The sequence below is a fragment of the Bos grunniens genome, chromosome 21 (genome assembly GCF_055505025.1).
Source record: "Bos grunniens cultivar Pamir isolate PY7600 chromosome 21, Bosgru_T2T1.0, whole genome shotgun sequence".
NCBI classification, from domain to species: domain Eukaryota; kingdom Metazoa; phylum Chordata; class Mammalia; order Artiodactyla; family Bovidae; genus Bos; species Bos grunniens.
Window position 1 is genome coordinate 54,938,572 of NC_141185.1, and position 24,463 is coordinate 54,963,034.

At 41.4% G+C, this 24,463-nt stretch overlaps 1 long non-coding RNA gene across 1 annotated transcript; it reads right to left on the reverse strand.

Moving 5' to 3' along the window:
• Positions 1 to 495: 495 nt before the first annotated feature.
• Positions 496 to 22,593, reverse strand: LOC147349746 (uncharacterized). The gene is made up of 3 exons (XR_015150202.1): positions 22,455 to 22,593; positions 4,377 to 4,519; positions 496 to 2,548 (listed from the first exon to the last, which is right to left on the reverse strand). It is a non-coding gene; the product is annotated as an uncharacterized LOC147349746 (long non-coding RNA).
• Positions 22,594 to 24,463: the final 1,870 nt, after the last annotated feature.

Genomic DNA, 24,463 nt, shown 5'->3' on the forward strand with positions numbered 1-24,463 from the left:
ACTAGAAAATGATGACAAATGAGCTATCACAAATTCAATGCCGTAAAATACTTAGAAGAAAACTTAAAGAAAAATGACATGTGCATTAAAAACATAACCAAGTCTTCTTGGGAAAAATTTAATCATTTCTAAAAGTGAAGAGTCATGGTTTTTAAATAAGTAGAGCATGTTAATCCATATGTTTAAAACAATTCCAATAAGATTCCAACCACGCTTATTAAAAATTGGTGAGCTATATTTTCAAATGATGGCTCAAAATAAGATCATTGTAATGTTATGAACTGGAAAGAAGGTGTATATGCCCTGCATGCATGTGTGCTAAGTGGCTTCAGTCGTGTCGGACTCTTTGAGACCCTACGGACTGTAGCCCACCAGGCTCCTCTGTCCATGAGATTCTCTAGGCAGGAATACTGGAGTGGGTTGCTATTTCCTACTCCAAGGGGTGTTCCCAACCCAGGAACTGAACCTGCAACTCCTAGATATCCTGCATTGGCAGGTGGATTCTTTACCACTAGTGCTACCTGGGAAGCCCGTATAGGCCCTGCTGCTGCTAAGTCGCTTCAGTCGTGTCCGACTCTGTGCGACCCCATAGACGGCAGCCCACCAGGCTCCCCCATCCCAGGGATTCTCCAGGCAAGAACACTGGAGTGGGTTGCCATTTCCTTCTCCAATGCATGAAAGTGAAAGTGAAGTCCCTCAGTCGTGTCCGACTCTTACCGACCCCATGGACTGCAGCCCACCAGGCTCCTCCGTCCATGGGATTTTCCAGGCAAGAGTACTGGAGTGGGGTGCCATTGCCTTCTCTGATATAGGCACTAGCTTACTGATAATAGAATATGTTGTAAAACCTATTCAGCAGTGTGGCACTGGCACCAAAACTGAAATATAAATCTTCAGAAATATTTGTTGTTGTTTTTTAGTCACAAAGTTATGTCTGACTCTCTGCAACCCCATGGACTATTGCCCACTAGGTTCCTCTGTCCAGGCAATAAAGTGGAGTGGGTTGTCATTTCCTTCTCCAGGGGATCTTCCCAGATCAGGGATAGAACCCGTGTCTCCTGAATTGGTAGGCATATTCTTAACCAGGGAACATACAATACAACAAAATGTTAAGTAGGTAATTGGGGAAAAGATCAAGACCCTGTTAACATGAATCTGAAAAAATTCAGGTTCAAATATGTAAAATATTAAAATATGTAATTTTTAATTACATTTCAAATATGTAAAATATTAAAAATACATTTCAAATATGTAAAATATTAAAAATACATTAATCTGATAAGAAAAAGTAAAATTTAAATTTAAACATGCACAATAAGCAAAATTTTGCACTAGTTTTTTTAAAACAAGAGATCAATATTTGTAACACATTAATATCCCATTCATTTTTTTGTACTTTTGATTTATTAAAATCTAAATTTCTGGATCTTGCCTTGTACTTATTTTTAATCAAACATAATGGGTCCCTACTATAAAATCCAGCAAAGCAATCATAAACAAAAAATTTTCTTTCTTGCATTTTGGCTGAAAGGGCAGGTTAAATTTCTTTCTTTTTTAACAATTACTTATTTTAATTGGAGGATAATTACATCCATTCAATTTCATAAGAGAGACAGGAAGATTTCATAAATGAATAGACCCAGATTAAAGTGAGTAATATTTGTTAAGTGCTTTCATGGAACTGATCATTCATTTATATTACATCATGTAATCCTCACCACAGTTCTAAGACACGTGAGATAGTAATATCTCCATTTTATAGATTTTAACCCATCTGGTCCAGAGACATAGGAAACAGGGTCTAGAACTTTTGTTTTAACCACTACTCTTGTTTTCTCTTCTAGAAGTTCCAAAACATTAAAATAAACAGCACAAGTGATCAAAAACCTTGTACAACTTATTGACTTAATGTCATTGAACATCTATTTTATACCACACTCTGTGCCACACACCTGGAATTCAAGGCAGATCAAGATACTCTCTGAGAATCAAGATACTTGCCAGTCGGGGAAACTGGCAAGTAAAATAACCATTAAAATATGATTCTATGTATATTCCACTGTGCAAATTAAAACAACATTGGGAGTTCCCTGGCAGTCCAGTGGTTAAGACTTCACACTTTCAATGCAGGGGGTGTGCATTCGAACCCTGGTGAGGGGACTAAGGTCCCATATGCCATGTGGCATGACCAAATAAATAAGCAAGTTTTTTAAATAAAAAAATGTTAAAAAAATAAATAAAACAACATTTTGATGGCTAAGTCAAAATCTGAAATAATAATAGTTGAAAAAGAATTGAAATAAATTTTAATAAACCAATATATATTAAGCACTTCAGAATATTTATCCCCTTTAACTCAACAACCTCTCTTATTCTTGGAAGTTCATCCTGAAGAAATAATTTATCAAAAGGAAACAAGGGTATCTTTCACTAATTAACTTTTCGAATATGTATTTGTGCCTGTTGCAGATGGGATTCTCTGCTAGGATCTGGGGAAGTGAAGAAAAGCAAGAAGTTTATTCCACCAAAGTCTACTTTTCAGTCCTCACTGCAATAGAGAAAAATGGAAACAACATTAAAGTCCAATGACAGAGGATTATTTTATATATTATGAGACAATTTACTTGCACATATACAGCAAAATATGAAAATTATACTCCAAAATTACATAGGAATAAAGGTCATTTTCAAGACACAATGCTAATCTCACAATATTAAATTTTGCATACAATTCTGTTGCTCTAAAAATCTTTATTCATAAAAGCAAAAGCTAGAAAAGTATATGCAAATAAGAAAAGTTGCATTAGGGTTTGGGGATTATGGATGATTTTTATTTAACTACAACTAATATTACTGGTATATAGCTTTCCCCATGAAAAACAGAAAGAGGAGAAAGAATTCATATGATGAAGATTGATCCTGGAAGAGATTAATAATTGATTACAAAGGGACTTGCAAATATGAAGTTCGTGTAACAATTACCTTACAGAATAACAAAGCAGAACTTTCAAGATATGAAGGGTTTGATATTCCTGCCTTATGCAGACAGACAGTAAAGAGAGATGTTAGAAGACAGGATAAATGTTGTGTTAAAATCTCATTCCATGTAAAACCATAATTACTCTGAAATTACTGACTTTTAAAGTCCCACAAACAATACAGTAATTGCTAAGTGTTGTCAAATATAATTTTATTCAGGATTCCCAGGGTCAAGTATTCAGCACAAAAATGTATTTTAATATACTTGTAAAAATGATAAAAACACATCAATATTTCTTGGTCCCTTTGAGTCCTCCTTCTGCCTCCACTTACTCAGCCCAATTTTGTGTTCTTAAATGAACTGACTGGCCACTTAGAAAGCAGGAACCTTGGTCCCTCTGACTTTTTCTTGAATCACCTACCCCTCTGTCACCTTTCTGGTTCCTAGAAGCTTGATATTTTTGAGTCTGATCTGTCAACAAGAAAGAAGCAGTGGCAAAAATAAGAAAAAGTTCCCCACTGTAAGGTCTCACATGGACCTCCTTCATTACACGAAATGAACATTTCTTGTAAGCAGAGGAAATAAAAATGGCTAAGCAAGAACACAGTTCTTAAGTGACAAGTTTCTTCCCCAACCTAAATCATGAGGAATGAGTTCAACAAAAAAAATGGAATGCCACTGTGAGGTCTGGGTGCTGCACAGAGGCGTCCCTAGATGTCCAAGTCGGCTGTGGGTTTCGGTGCAGGTTTCAGGACATTCCCGACTTTGCACCTGTAAACAGGACCACAGTCTGGAGCCTGACCAGGGGCTGTGCTCCTTATGAAAGTACTGGCAAAATTAACCCATCACAGCCATTGGAAGATGCCAGCTTCTGTGTGGGTTCAATTTCTGCTCTGCACTGTTCTTGCGGTTGGAAGGATGCTTGGTTCCATAATTCCAAACTATATCTCTGTCTTCCCCAAATCTACCTACATTGACCCGTCTACTCTCGTAGAAATTAGGAACAGCCTGATTGTCTCCCTCTTTGATTAACACTGTCATTTGCCATAGACACCTCATTTCTGCCTCAGATGAGGACGCCTCATAGTTGCTCCTAGAGCAACTATGTGCCCCTGGAGCAACACTGCTTGGTTTCAACACTGCTCTGTCCACTGCCTCTGCCCTCACACTCCCTCTGTTGGAAACTATGATTGGTATTGCTCTTTTGCCATCTTTCTTGGTTCTCTTGAGCTAAAATTGGCTATTGTCTCCCATAGTATACTCGCCTTTTATGGTAAAATCCACATGGCCAGTATCCTATAAAAGTCAGCCACTAAGGAGGCCTTCAGAAGGTTTTTGTGAGATTTCACTTTATGGTTTCCACTATAATTTACAGTCTCTTTTCTAGTTAACTTACCAAAGATCCATGCCAGAGAAGACTTGAGATCAGCCTGGACAGCTTATCAAGGCTACATGATCTCCTCAGATCTCACCGTGGATCTTGTGATACAGGCAGCATTGGAACTCAGTTTCTAATGTCTAATCTGGTGCTCATACCCACTGCAAAAACAAACAAAAATAATCCCCGAGATATGTGAGCAAAGATATTTTTAACACAATACCTTAAGATTTCTTCCTCAGGTGCTTGGTTATTCCAGTTAATCCCAGATGACCTGGTAATATTAAAGTTTCCAAATTGCCATGCTAAACTCAATGGGTGGGTATCCATAATTTTTGCATTCAAAACAGAAGTGACATAGACATGAAGCAAGGGAGATTGGAATAGGGAAGAAGGCTCATGATGGTATGTGTGGGGGTTATAGTACTTGTTCCTTTCCATGATATAAATTCTCCCTCCATGGCCAATTTCAAGCTACTACCACCGTGAAGTCAGCTTGCTTACCAAAATTTTGAAAATTTAGCAATCACTTCCCTGAAGTCACCTTTGAGAAAACTCCAGTATAACATTGGCTCTGCCTGTCCTCCTTTTCATGAATTACCACCTGAAGATATTCACCTGCAATGCAGAAGACCCAGTTCAATTCCTGGGTCAGGAAGATCCACTGGAGAAGGGATAGGCTACCCACTCCAGTATTCTTGGACTTCCCTGATGGCTCAGCTGGGAAAGAATCTGCCTGCATTTGTGAAAGACCTGGGTTCGATCCCTGGATTGAGAAGATGCCCTGGCATTGGGAAAGGCTACCCACTCCTGTATTCTGGCCTGGAGAATACTATGGACTGTATAGTCCGTGGGGTCTCAAAGAGTTGGACGAGACTGAGCGACTTTCACTTCACTTCAACTTGACAGTATGGCTTTGATGATCGTGTACTTGCGTAATACTGTCGTTTGTTCTTCTATTTGTTTTTGATTGCTCATAATTATTTTTCACAGTCCCACTGATATGTAAAATATAACTAAATTACTTCTTGGCTGAGGTATGGGTAAAAATTCTACCATATGAAAGAAGAGAAATTCTTGTGGCTCTATCCTTTCAACTATTTCTCCTCCAATACTTTCTGGCATATGGCCTGATGGAAGGGAACAGCTCATAAACATAGACTGGGAAATATGGTAATATTTTGATTTATAAATTTTTGTGGAAGCTCTCTCTGTCAGGCCTGAACCCATAAAATGTTCTATGATTCTTCCACTCAAGAAGCTGTCTTCCTTTAAGATACAGAAAAACCTCAAATTCCGTGACAACTAAAATTAGAGATGAAGAGGAAAGAGGGGAGCCCTGGTTACCACAACAATGAGAACAAAAGCAATATAGTGATACTCTATTTTATGAACATATAGTTTACGAAGCACTTAAGCACACACCCTCATAGTTCTGGGCATTGCATTTTAAGAGGCATTGATAAATGGAAGGGCATTCAGAGGACATCAATAACAATAAAAGGTGCTCACACTTCTGAATTGTTTACAATGGGCCATGCACTCTACTGACAGTATTACTTGTTCAATTTTATTTAATCGTCCAATTCCTAGGCTCTTACAGATGAGGAAAATTGCAACTAGAATTGTGATTTGTAACTTTCCTCTGATGTACATTTGATAAATGGTAAAGCTGAGACTTAGAACCAGGCAGTCTGATTCCAGAAGTTGTGCTCTTAAGCACAAGTTCTTAGTAGCAAATCCCCACCCCTGCTAGATTGAGGAATTATATCTACAGGTGTACCAGAAGGAAGCACTGAGAATACAGGATAGAAAGTGCAGAAAAGCCACCTTGGAGGCAGTAATAAGTTCATCCTTCTCTTAGCAGGGCCCAAACTGCAAGGGGCCATCTTGGAACACCCGGACAAAGACGGAAGCCCCAGTGACTCAGTGGTAAGGAATCCACCTGCAGTGCAGGAGACGGAGGAGGTGCGAGTTTGATCCCTGTGTCAGGAAGATCCCATGGAGGAGGAAATGACAACCTACTCTAATATTCTTGCCAGAGAATTCCCATGGACAGAGGAGCCTGGCGGGCAACAGTCCATAGAGGGCGTCAGTCAGAGTTGGACATGACTGAGCACACACACACACACGTGTTGGTGAAGGAACCTCAGGTTAGACAAATACTGGATAACAGGTATGGAATACTTGTAGACAGAATGTGGATTAAGAAGCATAATTTGGATTTAATAACTTCTCTGTGCTATCCAATGCAATTGCCATTATCCACATGGGATTATTTAAATGACAATTAAAGCTACAAATTTAGTTCCTTAGTCACTCTAGCCACACTTCATGTACTCAATAGCCACAAGGCCATGTTGGATGGTGCAGATATATAGAATATTTCCAGCATCACTAAAAGTTCTACTGGACAGTGTTATTCTAAATTATAAAATCTGCCATTTAAAATTCTCTCTGCCTTTGAGAAAAGCATGTTTGGTAACTATCTTGATTTCACAGATGAATAAAGTAAAGAAGAGCACTTTATTTTCTCATCTAAGTGTTAACATTTCATGATCCTCTAATGCCTGTCTACTCCTGCATCCACTGAGGTTGTGGGTTGCACACTCAGGCTCCCTTCATCATTTCCACTGCTTCCTCTTTGTGGCCACAGGAGAACTTGGCATTGGACTGTTTGGTGCATAGATAATTATCAGCTTTTTGTGCCTCCTCTTTAATTTGCTTGCAGAGCATTTCCTGAAAAGATCTTTGAAAGTAACTGAGCCACAACACTCTGTGGGCAAGAAGGGGAATTACAGTGGTTGGAAGGAAGATAAACTGTGATGTCAGCTTGATTACAGTGCTGGTTACTGCTTCAATCAAAACTTTGGACAAAAGAGCATTTTTCTGGGAATCCTGTTATAGATCATCTAGCACAGTGCCACCTGTTGACTGCCAAGGATATAGCAAAGGAAGTCCTGAGAGAGGACCTGTGCCTGGTGATGGCACAGGGCAAGCAGGCTTCTAAGCTTCTAGGGCTTCTAGGCTCTAGCTTTGCAGAACTTCCTCACTTTAGCACAGTGGAAATTCATTCACCTCAAAAGTCAAGTAACTGATTTAAGAAAGAAGATTTTCAAGACCTGATATTCTGGTTACTCAGTAAATTCATGCTGATTCATTACTAACTGGTAGACTTTCTGGTGGATTCTGTTTATTTACATGTTTATTTATAGCCTCTTAACAAGATATGTCAGATATAACCAGGTGGGGTTGTATATGCTTTAGTTCTGAATAATTCTCAACAAGCAACACTCATGAAGCCTCCTCTTTATCAAGTATTAAGCTAGATCCATCCACACATCTTATCCCTCTTAGTCATGCATTGGAGAAGGAAATGGCAAACCACTCCAGTGTTCTTGCCTGGAGAATCCCAGGGATGGGGGAGCCTGGTGGGCTGCCATCTATGGGGTCACACAGAGTCAGACACGACTGAAGCGACTTAGCAGCAGCAGCAGCAGCAGCAGCAGCAGTCTGCATAATGACAATGCAAGTTAGTTAATATCATTATCCTGATTTTATAAATGATGAGGCTATGGTGGAATAAGCAGTGGACCTAGAAGCCAGCCCCAGGTCTTCAGATTCTAACTCTAGAGTTTTGTTTTTTTTTTTTTGCTAAAGGTAGCAAATCTTTTTAATTTTAAAGGTCAATTGCTGGATTCCAAGGATATTCCAGTATATCATATAAGTACTTCACCAACTTCCTTCCTCTTTTTGTTTCTAATAAAGTCTTCAGTAGCAATCATACTCAAATTCTACCATATGTAAGTTGGTCATTATTTCCTTTGTTTGCATATGGCATTGCTCTCACCTAAAAATATTCTGCTCTCTCCCTTACTCTATAAATCCCTTTACTTGAAAGATCATTTCAATAATCTTGTCACCTTAAAAAAGCCACTAGGAGAATATCCACAAAACATGAGTTGTGAAGGGCTACTGACTGACCTGCATGTTCTTTGAACTTATTTATTTATTTTTGTTTATATAAATTTATTTATTTTAATTGGAGGTTAATTGCTTTACAATATTGTCTTGGTTTTGCCGTACATCAACATGAATCCTGAACTTATTTATAACGCTCCGACTATACAATGAATTAGTTTTCATGGCCTGGGTCTTCTAATGTATGCATCTTGTGTACTTTTAATTGTGTTTCTTTGCTACCTTTCATTTCTGGTTTTTCTTTCCTACAGTATCACCACATTTTTGACCCAGAGAACTTCCAGGGCTTGAATTTAGGCTAAGAGATTAAGTTGTCTAAACAACTTGGTTCTTTTAAACTTTAAACTCTATAAACCTTTCCCCCATTAACTACTCATCTATTTTAGTGCCCTAGGACAGGTGTAAATTCAAATTCAGTATCTCTTTCTTCAATAACCATAATGATTCTTGACCATTAGGAGATACATCAAGCCAACTAGCTGGATGTATACATTATATCAACTACACTCTCTTTCTGTCGTATGAATTATTATCAGAGTGAGAGTGTAATTAGGGAGTACTAAAAATAAATCATCATCATTACAAGCCATTATAATAGGTTACTCAAATTGATGAATAATACTACTTTGACCTCACAGCACATGTATTTTTCAAGGGGTTGACATAGTTCATAGTATTTACTAAATACCTGAAATTCACTAACACCCAGTATATAGAGACCATGAAGTCTTCACAGAATGATATATTTGTGTTGAGTACAATCAATAGTAACACATCAAGAGTGTCCTGCAGGGTAAGGAGGAATCCACTTTGAGAAAATGAACCTTGAGAAATTGAAGATTATCCTTTTAAGTCATGAGATAAAAACAAAAAATTCAATGCTAAAATACGACACATTTCTTTGCCTAAGAAAATAGAGTGAAGGGGATTTTTCTGGTGGTCTATTGGCTAAGACTGCATTCCCAGTGCAGAGGACTCAGGTTAATCCCTGGTCAGGGAACAAGACCCCACATGTCACAAATAAGAGTTCACATGTTGCAACTAAAGATCCTGAATGCTGCAATGAAGACCCAGTGCAACCAAATTAAAAAAAAAAAAATAGGATTACATATATGATGCCATTTACTTTGTCTTCCTGAGTTAGAATAACTGTTATGAACATCAAGCAAAGCCCACACAGGCAAAGTATGTATAGTCATACAGAGCATGGATTTGCAGTCAAAAAGAGCCGGATTAAAATCTTTGCTTCATCATTTAACATGATTTGGGGTGCAAGTAATTTAAAACCTCAACTCATGTGCCTTACATGGTAAAGAAATTATTTCATATCAAAAAGTTGGGAGGTAAGGTGATTTCAGAGTCAGCTGAATGTTCACTTTGGGAAATCATCACAGAACTAGATTTTTCTGTCTTTTTTCTTAATCATACCTAGTATTTTGAATTTTTCCTCAGGCTACCTATGGACATATGGCAGTTACACCTGTTACAATCACCACAGCAGCCTCCAAGAAAAGAAGAGATGATTTCTTCTTTAGGTCTTCTTTTGAAAGGGACAAAACCTTTCCCAGAAACTTCAGAGTAGCCTTCTTCTGATGTCTTCTCATCTAGAATGGGGTCACATGAACACCTCCTAGCCAAATACTGGCAGCGGGGATACAATTATCAGGCTTGGTTTAGAACAATCAGGATTTATACCCTAGACTGAAGAACACGGAATAGGGTAATCAAAACTGGGACTGTGCAAAAAGAAAGGATGGAGAGAAAGAAAGAAACTCTGATTCACTAGCGGTGGAATCTTGGGCACATTACTTCACATCTTTAAGTCTTAATTTCTAAATCTGAAACATGAAAATAATACCTGCATTTCACAGAAGTGTAAGAATTAGATAAGATAACCTGTTCCCACTGCCTGGCACATAGAAACATTAGCTGTTCCTTTGGTTTATCTGCAGGCTGTACTGCACTCCCTGTTCATGCTTCTTCTCTCTGCCTCTTCATGAAATGTGCTGTTCTCAGTCACTGGTTTCTGGCGTTCTCAATGAATTTGCTCTTGCTATTCATCACCGTTCCTAGTCTTTTTGAGCTGGGTTTTCTGTCACTCATTTTCCTCCTCTGCCTTGTCAATTTCTTTTTTTGTTTCTCTGTCTAGACTCTAACTCTACTTCACCTTTCTATTCCTGAGTATTATAATTTGTGTGTATATGTGTGTTTAAGATATATTCATGGCTCATAAGGGAGATAATTTCTTCTGCTTAGTCAATAATTTCAGGCCCTGGGAGAACCTCACATTTATTTGATGCCTGTTTCATTGTACGATCAGTAGAGATGAACAGAAAGAACATTCAAAGTACATTCCATGTTCACTGTGCTACATGCCAGTAGAGGCAAAGGTGAAACACAGAAAGAGCAAAAGAAATGCTGAGGAATTGTGTGTTTGCACAAAAAAATAGTGAGCAATATGATAGCAAACGCAGTATAAGGACATATTTGGAGAATTTTGAGAACTATGCCAAAAAGTTGGGACTTCATATTTTGGCATGAGGCAGGGAACAGAGTGGGACCAGTAGATATTTTAATTAGAGAAGAAATATGAAGAAAACATGATTACAGAACTTAATATGGCAGAGTATAAAAGAATAACTGGAAGGAGTACAAAATATTCCAGTTGAACCAGTTATGAGGTTATCAGGCAGGTTAGGCTAGGTTATGCTAAAGGGAGAGCTTCAAAACTCTCATGACTTAAAACAAAGACACACAAACATATTTGCTTTTCACTCACATGACCTGTTCGCACAGGAATCTAGCCTAATAGTGAAGTTGAACCTTGCCTCTGTACTCTGACAACAAATTAAATCTCAGAGATAGTTTTGAGTGAAGTAGAAAAGAAAAGCTTTATCACTTTGCCAGGGAAAGCGGGTCACACGGGACTAATGCCCTCAAAACTGTGTGTCCTGACCTGGAGGGGGGTAGTAAGGAGTTTTACAGTAATGGTTTGAAGAGGGTGTGATCAGCTCATGGACATTCTTCTGACTAGATAGTGGTGAGATAAGTGGGAGTCAGCATCACCACCTTCTGGTTCCAGTTGGTCTGGAGTCTGCCTATGGGAAGCATACATTTAACTTCTCCCACCTACTGCGGGTTTCCGTATCTGCAAACCAGATCAAAGATATTGTTAGGTATATCCCTGGAGGGGGAAGCAGGCCCCTGCCCCAAGGCTGCACTGCTGTTCCCTTTGACTCCTCATCCCTTGTCTCTGAATCCCCTCCCTTCACTAGTTAGCGCTGGTTTGAACCTGCCTTTTGGACTCAGGGCAAGTCATGGAGGCTAACTGAAGCCTATTTCCAGTAATCAAGAAATATGCAGGGCACAAAAAAACTTCTGTACCCAGAAACTCCACAGGGTCCTGCTTGGTTTCAACAGTGTTGGTAGTACCACTGTCTTAAACTTTGACACATACCATGACGAAGCAAAGGGCTTCCCTGATAGCTCAGTTGGTAAAGAATCCGCCTGCAATGCAGGAGACCCCGGTTCGATTCCTGGGTTGGGAAGATCCACTGGAGAAGGGATAGGCTACTCCCTCCAATATTCTTGGGCTTCCCTTGTGGCTCAGCTGGTAAAGAATCCTCCTGCAAATGGGAGACCTGGGTTTGATCCCTGGGTTGGGAAGATCCCCTGGAGAAGGGAAACACTACTCACTCCAGTATTCTGGCCTGGAGAATTCCATGGGCTGTATAGTCCATGGTGTTGCAAAGGGTCGGACAGGACTGAATGACTTTCACACAAGATGACAAAGCAAAAGAAAAGTCCAGAGGGTCTCACACCAACAATTTAATCTTTTACTCTGAAGCGACTCACACAGTGGTGTCTTGGAGTCAGTTTCTATGGCCTCACAAGAGCCAGTTGTGCACAGCTCTTCCCAACTCCACATTCATTGCCATCAAGTTGGTAGCTAGAAATCAGCCATGGCAGGAGTATTTGCACCAGAGAAATAGACTAGTGCTACAAATCACACTCCTCCTGACCCCCACCACCAAAAGAACCAGTTGTTAAGTGGTCACCAGTACATTTCTTGATTCACTGAACTTTCACTCACAACCTATCATTCAAAACTATTCACATGGCTCAATCCAAATCCAAAGGAACTGAGAAGTCCAATCCTACCATTTGCCCTGTATGCAGACAGCCAGGAGTATTTGGTGAGCAACAGTATTCCCAACCAGGGGATAATGCAAACACCCAAATGTTCATTCATTTATAATTAATATAGTCATTCAGTAATGGAATACTTCAGATGTTAATCTAAGAACAATAAAAATGAGAAGTAGGAGAGTTTTAAACATGTGTGGTATGACAGTTATCAATTTACTGCCTCTCAGCTCCTAATCCACCCTTTATTTCCCTGCTTGGGATACTAGAGATGGATCTTGTAAACCATTCCTCCTTTGCTAGTAGATGTGGCACACAAATACTGCAGAAGGAAAGCGCTTCTTCCTGAGTCTGGTGTAATTTCTCTCTTTTTATCCTGCAGTGCTCATCTGGCATGAGAGCTACCAGTGGAGTTCATGCCCAGAAAGTTTCAGAGACGACCCTGAGGGTAAAGCTTTCCATAAAGTTCCAAGGATGTCTTAGCCAATTTCTCAGCATGTACAGCAACATACTCTGCAGGGGTCTTCCTGGTGGCTTTCTGGTATACTGATGACCTAGCCAGCTCCCCAGTAAGTTCAATAGCATCCCCCAGGAGCAGCTTCCCATTAAGTTTTCCTAACACACCAGTAGATGGCTTCCTGCCTGCCAGCCTTAAATTGGCAGTACCCTAATATCAGGCTATCTTGCCAGCTCCACCCCAGCTCTCTCTGCCTGCCAACCTCAACCCACCAACAGTGGACCAGATCCAGGCAAGGCAATCTAGTGGATTTGTTTCCCTTCTAGTGGGCTGCAATCATATCCTACCCACTAAGGTTGGACTCTCTGGATTAGGGACCCAAGCTTAGTGACAGGGAATCCAAATAGAAGATTCACAGAAGATATTTAAAGATAAACATAATTTTGGAATGTTGGGAATCTCAAATAGATGAGTGATGCCTCCTCTTCACCATAAGTCAAGAGAGATTGCCTAACATGTGTACCCTCAGTGTCAGTGGGGAGTTAAACAGTGGCCTGCAGTCTGACTCACGCTTTATAAATCCGAAGGTTGAGAGGTTGGTGGAAGTAGCCTCTGAGAACAACGTGGAAGCTAAAGGAAGAGGACTCCTACAAGGAAGAGTTGGGGTAGAGTCTTCTTCTGACCTGTCTGTGAACAGTTTACATGCGTGAAAAGATCTTTGCAGAAAGATGTTGAAAATATCATCAGATGTCTGGGTGCGAGAAAAGAGGGAACAACCAGAAGAGATGGAAATGCACTTGTCCTGCAAGTTAGAGATCCCCAGGAAGGAGTGGAAATAATGGAAATAGTATAGGTGAAGATGCAGTAAAGGTTGTAAGCATAAGAATAGGACATTTGGAGCATTCCTATCTATTGGCAACTACTCTAGAAGACAGGGGATTGACCATACGCTGAGAAGAGCTTGTGAGTGCTGGTTCACAGGCTATAGGTGGGTGACATAATTTTGAGGAGAGTTAAGGTGACTGGAGGAGAAGGGAATGGCACCCCACTCCAGCACTCTTGCCTGGAAAATCCCATGGATGGAGGAGCCTGATGGGCTGCGGTCCATGGGGTCGCTAAGAGTCAGACACCACTGAACGACTTCACTTTCAAGCATTGGAGAAGGAAATGGCAACCCACTCCAGTGTTCTTGCCTGGAAAATCCCAGGGACAGCGGAGCCTGGTAGGAGGCCATCTATGGGGTTACACAGAGTCAGACACGACTGAAGCAACTTAGCAGCAGCAGCAGCAGCAAGATGACTAGGGTTAACTGTGCAGAAGAGGTAAGAGTGCTAACCAGAGAGCTCTGATAGGATTATCAGACAGAGCTCAACACCCATTTTAAATTGGTAATCATGAGTTCATGGTAGAAGAGTTTTTCTCCAGAGCCCACATCTACTAAGGCACAGACAGGGAAAACAAATAGATAAATTCATTAAAGTTTGTGGCTCAGCAGGTAAAGAATCCGCCTGTAATGCAGAACACCTGGGTTCGATCCTTGGATTGGGAAGATCCCCTGGAGAAGGGAAAGGCTACCCACTCCATTATTCTGGCCTGGAGAATTCCATGGACTGTGTAGTCCAGGGGGTTACAGAGAGTTGGACACGACTGAGCGACTTTCACTCACTCACTCACTTCACTCACTTGGGTTTTTACCATGTAGAGAGGCAAAGAGATAGAGTGGTAGGGATGTTCAGTGTATTTATACTAAATACATGATGTCGTTAAGATGAACCAGCTCCCAGTTTAGTTGGAAGTTGAAGGGAATACCTGGAGAACTTGAAGATGTATTGGAAATGAGTTTCTTGATAGTAGAGCAGCAACCAGGATTCAACAGGACCCGGAGTAGGGCGAGAGTCCCTTGGACAACAAGGAGATCAAACCAATCAGCCCTAAAGGAAATCAACCCTGAATATTCATTGGAAGGACTGATGCTGAAGCTCAAGTTCCAATATTTTGGCCACCTGATGGGACGAGCCAACTCACTGGAAAAGACCTTGATTCTGGGAAAGATTGAAGGGAAGAGGGAAAGGGATGACAGAGGATGAGATGGTTAGATAGCATCACTGAATCAATGGAAATAAATTTGAGCAAACTCTGGGAGATAGTGAAGGACAGGGAAGCCTGGTATGCTGCAGTCCATGGGGTTGCAAAGAGTCAGGTATGACTTAGCGACTGAACAACAAGGAGGCTGAGTCACGCTAGTGTAGGGTTGAATCATGTCCTTATTTAAAATGATATTTTATTCATTTTGTATTGTTGTCTAGTAATTTTTATTTTAAAATAGTGTATTAAATATTATTTATCTTGATGATTGAGTTTTTTGGCACCTCCCTAATATATTGCACTCTCGCCCTAATCCTGGTCCTGTTGAATCCTGGTTGCTGTTCTACTATCAAGAAACTCATTTCCAATACATCTTCAACTTCTCCAGGTGTTCCCTTCAACTTCCAACTAAACTGGAAGCTGGTTCCCCTTAATGACATCATGTATTTTAGTGTAAATACACTAAACACCCCTGCCACTCTATCTTTTTGCCTTCTCTTAACATAACCCCACTTGCCTCACCTGAGTTTTAACCTTGGCAACAGTGTCAGTCAGTCCAGGGGAGAGTTTGGGAAATGGAGAAGGGCTGGAGTGGCAAGCAGAATGCAATGCCATATCAGGAGCAAGAAAATGCAGAACACCGTGAAGATGGGTGAGGTTAATCCCTGAAATCAAGTAGTGATGGCACTGAGAATGCTTTAGAAAATGGATGTTAAGGGTATCACAAAAGAAAATTGATAGAACATGGTGGATATGGTGACTTTTTATATTGGTGGTAGGATTAGTAAGGTGATAACCAAAGCATATTAAAAAGCAGAGACATTACTTTGCCAACAAAAGTCCATATTACCAAAGCTATGGTTTTTTCAGTAGACATGTATGAATATGAGAGCTTGACCATAAGGAAAGCTGAGCACTGAAGAATTGATGCTTTTGAACTGTGGTGTTGGAGAAGACTCTTGAGAGTCCCTTAGACAGCAAGGAGATCCAAACAGTCCATCCTAAAGTCCTGGGTGTTCATTGGAAGGACTGATGCTGAAGCTAAAGCACTAATTCTTTGGCCACCTGATGTGAAGAACTGACTCACTGGAAAAGACCCTGATGCTGGGAAAGATAGAGGGCAAGAGAAGGGGATGACAGAGGATGAGATGGTTGGATGGCTTCACCGACTCAATGGACATGAGTTGAGCAACCTCCGGGAGTTGGTGATGGATAGGGAAGCCTGGCGTGCTGCAGTCCATAGGGCTGCAAAGAATCCGACATGACTGAGTGACTGAATGAACTGAACTGAAGAACATGGAGAAGACATGGTAATACAGGGTAGGAAAAGGAACTATAAGGACTCACTAGTAGTATGTCTCCGTTATTTTGGTGAGGGATGGAGGAGAGGCCGTGATAGAGGACAAATGAGGAGAGGTTCCAAAAGTGGCTACAGTTACGGACTGGGGATTACTGCAGAGTGGTGGTGCTCTTCCCGACACATTTGAGGTTCTTGCTTCATTGCAAAAGAATTCAGAGATGAGGTGATAGGTGAGAAGTGGATTTATTTAGAGAGAAAACACACTCCACAGACAGAATGCAGGCCATCTCAGAATGAGAGAGCCCCAAAATATGGCATGGTTAGTTTTTACAGGCTCTGTAATTCCATAGGCTAGTGAGTGGGAGGATTAGTTCAATTATTTGGGGGAAAAGGTGGAGCTTTCCAGGAACTAGGTGACTCTCCACTTTTTGACCTTTATGGTTAGCCTCAGAACTGTCACGGTGCTGGTGGGTGGGTGTGTCACTTAGCTTATGGTAAAGTATTACAATGAGGGCATAATGTGACTCGGGGTCCATTGAAAGTTGAATCTTCTGTCATTTGGACCCAGTTGGTTCTAACCAGTCTTTAGTATCTTTAGTTAAATATGACCGGTTCTCTTGGGTTATCTCCTTACTAAGCTCACCACCAATATAAATACTGCTGTGACATTCTTTTGAAGGTTGTGCCCTGCCCGCTTCCCTCCTGTTTCAGTGCGTTTAGTAAAAATAAGCACTTTGTAGGAGATCAGTCATGTTTGAATTTGAAGGAAGTGGCCATGTTGAGACGGCTTTTCACAATTCAGTGCCAGTGAGTGACTCATGAGATGGTAGAGATCTCTGAGGACCAAGGCAGAGCAGGTGATGTAAGTCTCAGTGGAAAATGATCCATTATGAAGATCCCATGCTCTTCTCCCCAGCTTGCTGGGAGCAGGTCCAGGCTCCATTAACATCTGTCTTCTAAAGACTCCCTGAGTTCTCCTTGCAGCTGGACCCAGTATGAAGACTCCCTTCCCTTCGTATTTTGCCCTCAAAGAATTTAAGCATTTTTCTAAAGGCAAATTTTACTGGAGAAAACTGAACAACAATAACAAAAATTTCAAAAGTCTAACAATAGAGTTTTTCAGAGTATAATCTGCTTATTGAAATTAAAATGTAACTAGCATTCTGAATGCAAATAAGGGCAGTCTGCAGTCATGGCCCACAGAGGCTCTGATTCATCTTCCTTGACGTACAAGCACTTATTTCTCTGGTCTGCTTGCTTCGTCTTAATCATATCCATTAATAGATTGGTAAGGCTGTTTCTACTGGTTGGTGAGGTGATGATTCCTCTCCTGCTGTTCTAAAATAGAATTTAGGTATCACTGGGGGCACACAAAAAGATGTACTGTGAAAGGAAATTAATAATCCTCTATCAAATCACTAAAAACCTTGGTTAAATGTTTCAGAAATCTACAAAAGAAAAGTATTCATATAGACATTGTCCCTTGGCATGTGTTTTGTGTATGTTTTCCACAATGAGCATCTATTACATTTTCAATAGATAAAAATAAATTTCATTTAAAAGTAATTAGAAAAAAAAATACAGTGGTTAAAGATACATCTAACACAAAACAGACAGTCAGGTTATCTTGTGCAGGAAAATTGCATTCTTGATTCTGGTTATTTGTGCATTTTTCCATAGGTCGTCCAGGATTTATGTCAGAGAAGTCTATTATTTCTTGTATTATTTGGAATATACACCATTAGAAAGACTTGCAAAAAGCTTTTACTGATTAAATATTTACCAGTAAAGACTTGACAACAACTCCACTACCTCTTAAGCATTCAAATAAGTGGGGAAAGTGTCCCAGAGGGGAGACACACAGGAAAATTATAAGAGAAAGCATTTCTAGCAACTGTTCATGAATCCTTTATGACCCTTGGAAAACTAAGGAATATCTGGTCTACAATATATTTTACACCTTTGTCTTCAAAGTTCGGCCTTCATCAACATATACCAACTGATAAGGAGTTGCTCCAAAATACACATACAAAAAATCAAGAGTTCTAGGAAGAGAAGACAAAGAAAGCCTTGGCATGCGTTCACACTTTATCCAGTCACTCAACATGCATAAACTGGGTACATACACTCTATTAAGCAATACACTTACTACTGGGAGAATGAGAAAATAAATATCACTCTGAAAGTGACTTACATTTTAATGGGAAAGATAAAATATGTACAAAGACAATTAAAACAACACAATTTTAAACAACGCATTTCCTTCTCCAGGGATCTTCCCAACCCAGGGATTGAACCCAGGTCTCCCACATTGCGAGCAGACGCTTTTCCGTCTGAGCCACCAGGGAAGTTAAAACAACACAAGGGAGCCTGTAATAAGTGTCCTGTGTGTGTGTGCGTGCCCATGCATGTGCGTGCACGCTCAGTTGCTCAGTCCTGTCCGACTCTTTGCAACCCCATGGACTGTAGCCCACCAATCCATGGGATTTTCCAGGCAAGGATACTGGAGTGGGTTGCTATTCCCTTCTCCAGGAGAATCTTCCTGACCCAGGTATTGAACCCTGCATTGCAGGCTGTTTTTTTTTTTTTTTTTTTTTTTTACCACTGAGCCACCAGGGAAGCCCCTAATAAGTGTCCTGCTGCTGCTGCTAAGTCACTTCAGTCATGTCTGACTCTGTGCGACCCCATAGACGGCAGCCTACCAGGCTCCCCGTCCCTGGGATTCTCCAGGCAAGAACACTGGAGTAGGTTGCCATTTTCTTCTCCAAAACATGAAAGTGAAAAGTGAAAGTGAAGTTGCTCAGTTGCGTCCAACTCTAGCGACCCCATGGACCGCAGCCTACCAGGCTCCTCCGTCCATGGGATTTTCCAGGCAAAAGTACTGGAGTGGGGTGCCATCGCCTTCTCCAAATAAGTGTCCTAAGAGATCTTAAAAGAAGGCACCAGGAGCAGGAAATAATCATGTTATACAGGGAGGCCAGAGAATGTTTCAATTCAGAAATGATGTAAGAATAAAATTTGAAGTTGCTTCCCAAAGCATGAGGTTAGGGCAAGCAGGTGAGGCATTCAAGTGTGAGCAGGAAGATAAGCTAAAATCAAATTCTTCCTTTGGGAGGAAGCTTATGCAGTTATCACAATGCTACTTGAAAAAAGAGATAGAAAACTTTGTTTTCTTTAATTGCTAGGACTCTTTCAGGTACATGCTATGCTATGCTATGCTAAGTCACTTCAGTCGTGTCCGACTCTGTGCGACCCCATAGACCGCAGCCCACCAGGCTCCCCCATCCCTGGGATTCTCCAGGCAAGAACAGTGGAGTGGGTTGCCATTTCCTTCTCCAATGCATAAAAGTAAAAAGTGAAAGTGAAGTCGCTCAGTCGTGTCCGACTCTTAGCGACCCCATGGACTGCAGCCTACCAGGCTCCTCCGTCCATGGGATTTTCTAGGCAAAAGTGCTGGAGTGGGGTGCCATTGCCTTCTCCGGTACATGATGGTCCCTGAAGTTTGAACTTCCTTAGCTTCATGGGTACATGAGGCCAGTGTGTTGGGTGAAGCACACTGAGGGCAGTGGGTCTCTGCCGCTTATTACCTATGTGATTTTAGGTAAACCACTTCATTTTTCTAAACATCGATTTCCTCAAATGATATCTACTTTGAATAATGCCTACTTCAAATAGTATCTACTTGTAGAACTGGAAATAGCAACTCAGTTTTCCTTTTGGGGACTGCTCCTTCTCTACTCTCAGCTGACTTGTCAGGATCTACCTTGTACTTCATGGACTGGTTATATGGCTTGGCCCCTGAATTAAACACATTCAGTTGAGCATGTGGCCCAAACCAGGCCGATCTGGGTTGATCCCTCCCTCCATCCCACCCCAAGGTTACTGTTGTAACCAATAGGAATTCTTTCTCCACTGGGGCTGCTAAACTAATAGAATATAAGCCTAGAGGAACCAGTGGTCAATCGGCTTCAACAGAGGGAGAGTTTGGAAGCCAACACAGTGAGCAGCAGAGCCTATGGAGAAAGATAATATACAAGGGCAAGTCTAAACTGTGCTTGCACCAGTTTGAAAAGATTTCTGCCAAGTTTGCTCACTAGGTGCCCTAACAAATACACTACGATAACGGCAATCCTGTGATTTGTGGATCATCCAGCAAACCTGCCATTCAATTCAAAATTTAAACATTTGTTGATCACCTACTGTGTGCAAGGAGGTACAAGACAAGGAAGCTATTTTCAGAGACCTTTCAGGTGCTACATAATAAGTATGTGGACTCACTGGCTTCAACCTTGTTGTTCATAATTCTCTCTGTTCTATTTTAAAATGCCCAAATCCCCTCGTATCTATTACAGTTCTGCTTGAAACAAATCAACCCACCACTGTGACTGAAGAAGCTGAATTTACTGATAAAATTGGTCAAACTACAGCTGTAACTGAATCTTCCATAGATAATTTAAGATTGTATGGCTCATCTTGTGTGGGTTAGGAACAATTCTCAGTCATAACTCTGTCTCTAATTCTCATCAAAAGCTGGAATTGAAGTGAGTGACATTACTTTGAGGATACCTATAAATTCACCATAATTTCATTTATCCAGAGGTAAATTCTTTGCAAACATTGAAATTTTAGCTCATGATAGCACATAACTTATGGCATACTAACAACTGATTAATCTCACAAAAAGAGAGAACCATTAATATGCAAACAACACAAAACTCCAGATCACATTGTGTGCATGATTCCTGCAGTAAGCAGGGAGGTGAACACAAGGACTTTTGTTTGGCACTGTGTCCTATCCCCCAGCAGGGTGCCTGGCACAGGATGGTCAATTACTGTTTGTTGGACTGAATTGAATCTCATATTCTACTGTAAACATGCAATCTCACTCTCTACTTTACCAAAGCAATCTTCATGCCAGTTTTAAGCTAAATCTCACCTGTACACACTGGAAAACTCTCTTGGAGAAAATCATATTCCTTATTACCTTCAAAAAATACGTCAAGCTCACAGCTTCGGTGATCAATTATTAACCTGCTGCTGCTGCTGCTAAGTCACTTGAGTCATGTCCGACTCTGTGCGACCCCATAGATGGCCTCCTACCAGGCTCCTCTGTCCCTGGGATTCTCCAGGCAAGAACACTGGAGTGGGTTGCCATTTCCTTCTCCAATGCGTGGAAGTGAAAATTGAAAGTGAAGTCGCTCAGTTGTGTCCGACTCTTATCGACCCCATGGACTGCAGCCTACCAGGCTCCTCTGTCCATAGGATTTTCCAGGCAAGAGTACTGGAGTGGGGTGCCATTGCCGTCTCTGAATTATTAACCTAGTCCTCCTCAAACTTAGCTGATGCTAGAATCACCTGGTGAACTTTCAAAGTTCCTGAAGCCCAGGTTGTATCACAGATCAATTGAATCAGAGTTGCTGGGGGTAAGACCCAGGTGTCAGTGCTTTTTAAATCTCCCCAGGTGATTCAAGAGATTCCAATATACAGTTAAAGTTGAGAAACAGTATAGTAGAACAGTCTTTGTGCAGTTCCTGTATTATTTCTGTAATATACTGTTTTTATTTGTAATCTATGCTGCCCTAGTCCAGACCAGCACTGAAATATAATGGTTTCATATAAGCAATAATAGAATATTAATCTTTGATATGGTCCCTCCCAGTGGAATTGTTCAAATCTCAGATATCTCTCTTAAGATTCAAGCACCCAATTGCTAAGTCGTGTCCGACTCTTCGTGACACCGTAGACTATAGTCCACCAGGCTCTATCCATGGGATTTCCCAGGGAAGAATACTGAAGTGGGTTGTCATTTCCTTCTCTAAGGGATTTTACCAATCCAGGGATTGAACCCACATGTCCTGCCTTGGCAGGCAGATTCTTTACCAAAGATTCGGGAATAATAGTAGTTTCTGGGGTTTCTTCCCATCCCAGTTTCCTGTTTTAAGAACTATATGAGTACTCCCCATTCACAGAAATGGGCCACTAAAGTCATTGGTACCATCTATAACCCTGCTCCCCTCACTCCTATAATTCCCTCCCTGCTTCCTCTTGCCATAGCTCAAGGAATTTTAAATTTGAGAATACATCAGAATTAATCACGAGGAGAAGTGATAACATTCCTGGGACCTACCTCTAGAACTTCAAATTCAGTTAGACTGGGATAGGGCTGGGAAATTCACATTTCCAACAACTTCCCAGGTGTTGATGCTGCTGGTCTGGGAACCACACTTGAAAAAGCACTGCCATCACTGGTTAAATCTGATCCAGAATTGGCCAATTAAATTCTCTTGCTCTTACATATATTGGATATAGAAAAATGGGCTTCCTTGGTGGCTAGGGCTTCCCTGGTGGCTCAGATGGTAAAGAATCCACCTGCAATGCAGGAGACCTAGGTTCAGTCCCTGAGTCAGGAAGATCCCCTGAAGAAGGGAATGGCAACCCACTCCAGTATTCTTGCCTGGAGAATCCCATGTACAGAGGAGCCTGGTGGGTTACAGTCCATGGGGTCATAGAGAGTCAGACATGACTGAATGATTAACATACCTAAATAAATACTGATTGATTCCACTTCTATGAGGTACCTGCTGCTGCTGCTGCTAAGTCTCTTCAGTCGTGTCCGACTCCGTGCGACCCCAGAGACGGCAGCCCACCAGGCTCCCCCGTCCCTGGGATTCTCCAGGCAAGAACAGTGGAGTGGGTTGCCATTTCCTTCTCCAATGCATGAAAGTGAAAAGTCAAAGTGAAGTCGCTCAGTTGTGTCCGACTCCTAGCGACCCCATGGACTGCAGCCCACTAGGCTCCTCCGCCCATGGGATTTTCCAGGCAAGAGTACTGGAGTGGGGTGCCATTGCCTTCTCTGATACAAGGTACCTAGAATATTCAAATCCATAGATTCAGAAAGTACTCTGGTAGATGCCAAGGTGGGCATATGGAGGGGAGTTGGTGTTTGACGGGGACAGAGTTTAAGTTTATGAAGGTGAAAACTTCAGGAAATGGATGATGGTGAGATTTGCACCAGGCTGTGAATGTACTTGGTGCCATTGTGCAGTTAGATATGGCTAAAATAGTGTGTTTTACGTTATGTGGCTTACAGTACAAGAAAAAGTTTGGGCTTTTTTGTTTGTTTGTTTCGGATTTTCTTGTTCTTGACTCCGAGGTAAACTCTGAAGACTGCTGTATTAGTTTCAAAGGACTGTTGGGACAGAAGACCACACATTTGTCCTATAGCTATTCGTACCCTTGGCTTTAAACACAGCTTCTTAGATTTGAAAAGTCTCCCTCTTTGAACGACTCTATTTTGATTGGACTCCTGTTACCAGCAGCCAGAAGCATCATGTCCAAGAGTCGGCTCTATGTCTCATCTGTGCTCTAACAGACCACGACTGGCCCCTTCCCCCTCCGGCACTGATATTTCTCTAGTTCCTGCTGATGTCCAGCCCTTGAGGTCAACTGCTATTTCTGCTCCTATTGCATTTTCCTGAAATGGAGACACAGCTTTCCTTGCACCATTTTAGAGTCTGAGAAGTCCACAGAGAAAAGCTGCTGGACATGCTACCTTTTGAAGGATGTCTAGTGATGTAGTTCATATTTTCAACTGGCTTTCTTAAAATTGCAAACTTTTTCTCTGGCATGGACTCCCTGGAGCAGGGCTTCTGGGACCTCTGAGCATGGACACACCAGGCTACTTTCTAAGTATTCTCTGTTATGACTACCGTGCAGTGTGTAAAGACTTAATGTGTACTCAGCTGTCTCTCCGTTTGAATATCAGCAGGAGACCAGGTCCTTCCTGGGGGTGAAGGGGTGGCATTGTCCTTCACTTTGGGGACTCTTGGTTCTGGTTGTTGGAAGGCACCTATGCCGGGTATTTTCCATTTGACTTCCCAAGGAAACCTGGAAGAAATGCCCCATATAAGTGATTCAATCTATTAAGTACCATGAGGCACGACTCTCTCTCTCTCTGAGCCACCTGTGTGCCTATTCACACGTACTCTTTTTCCTCCTAATACACAACTTTACTGGTTTTACGCCTTTCCATCTCTTTGTGGAAATTCATTTCTATCAAGCCAACGGGCCTGGCCCTTGTCACTGGTTCCTGGTGGTCTAGTGGCTAGGATTCAGTGCTCTCACTGCCTCAGCCTG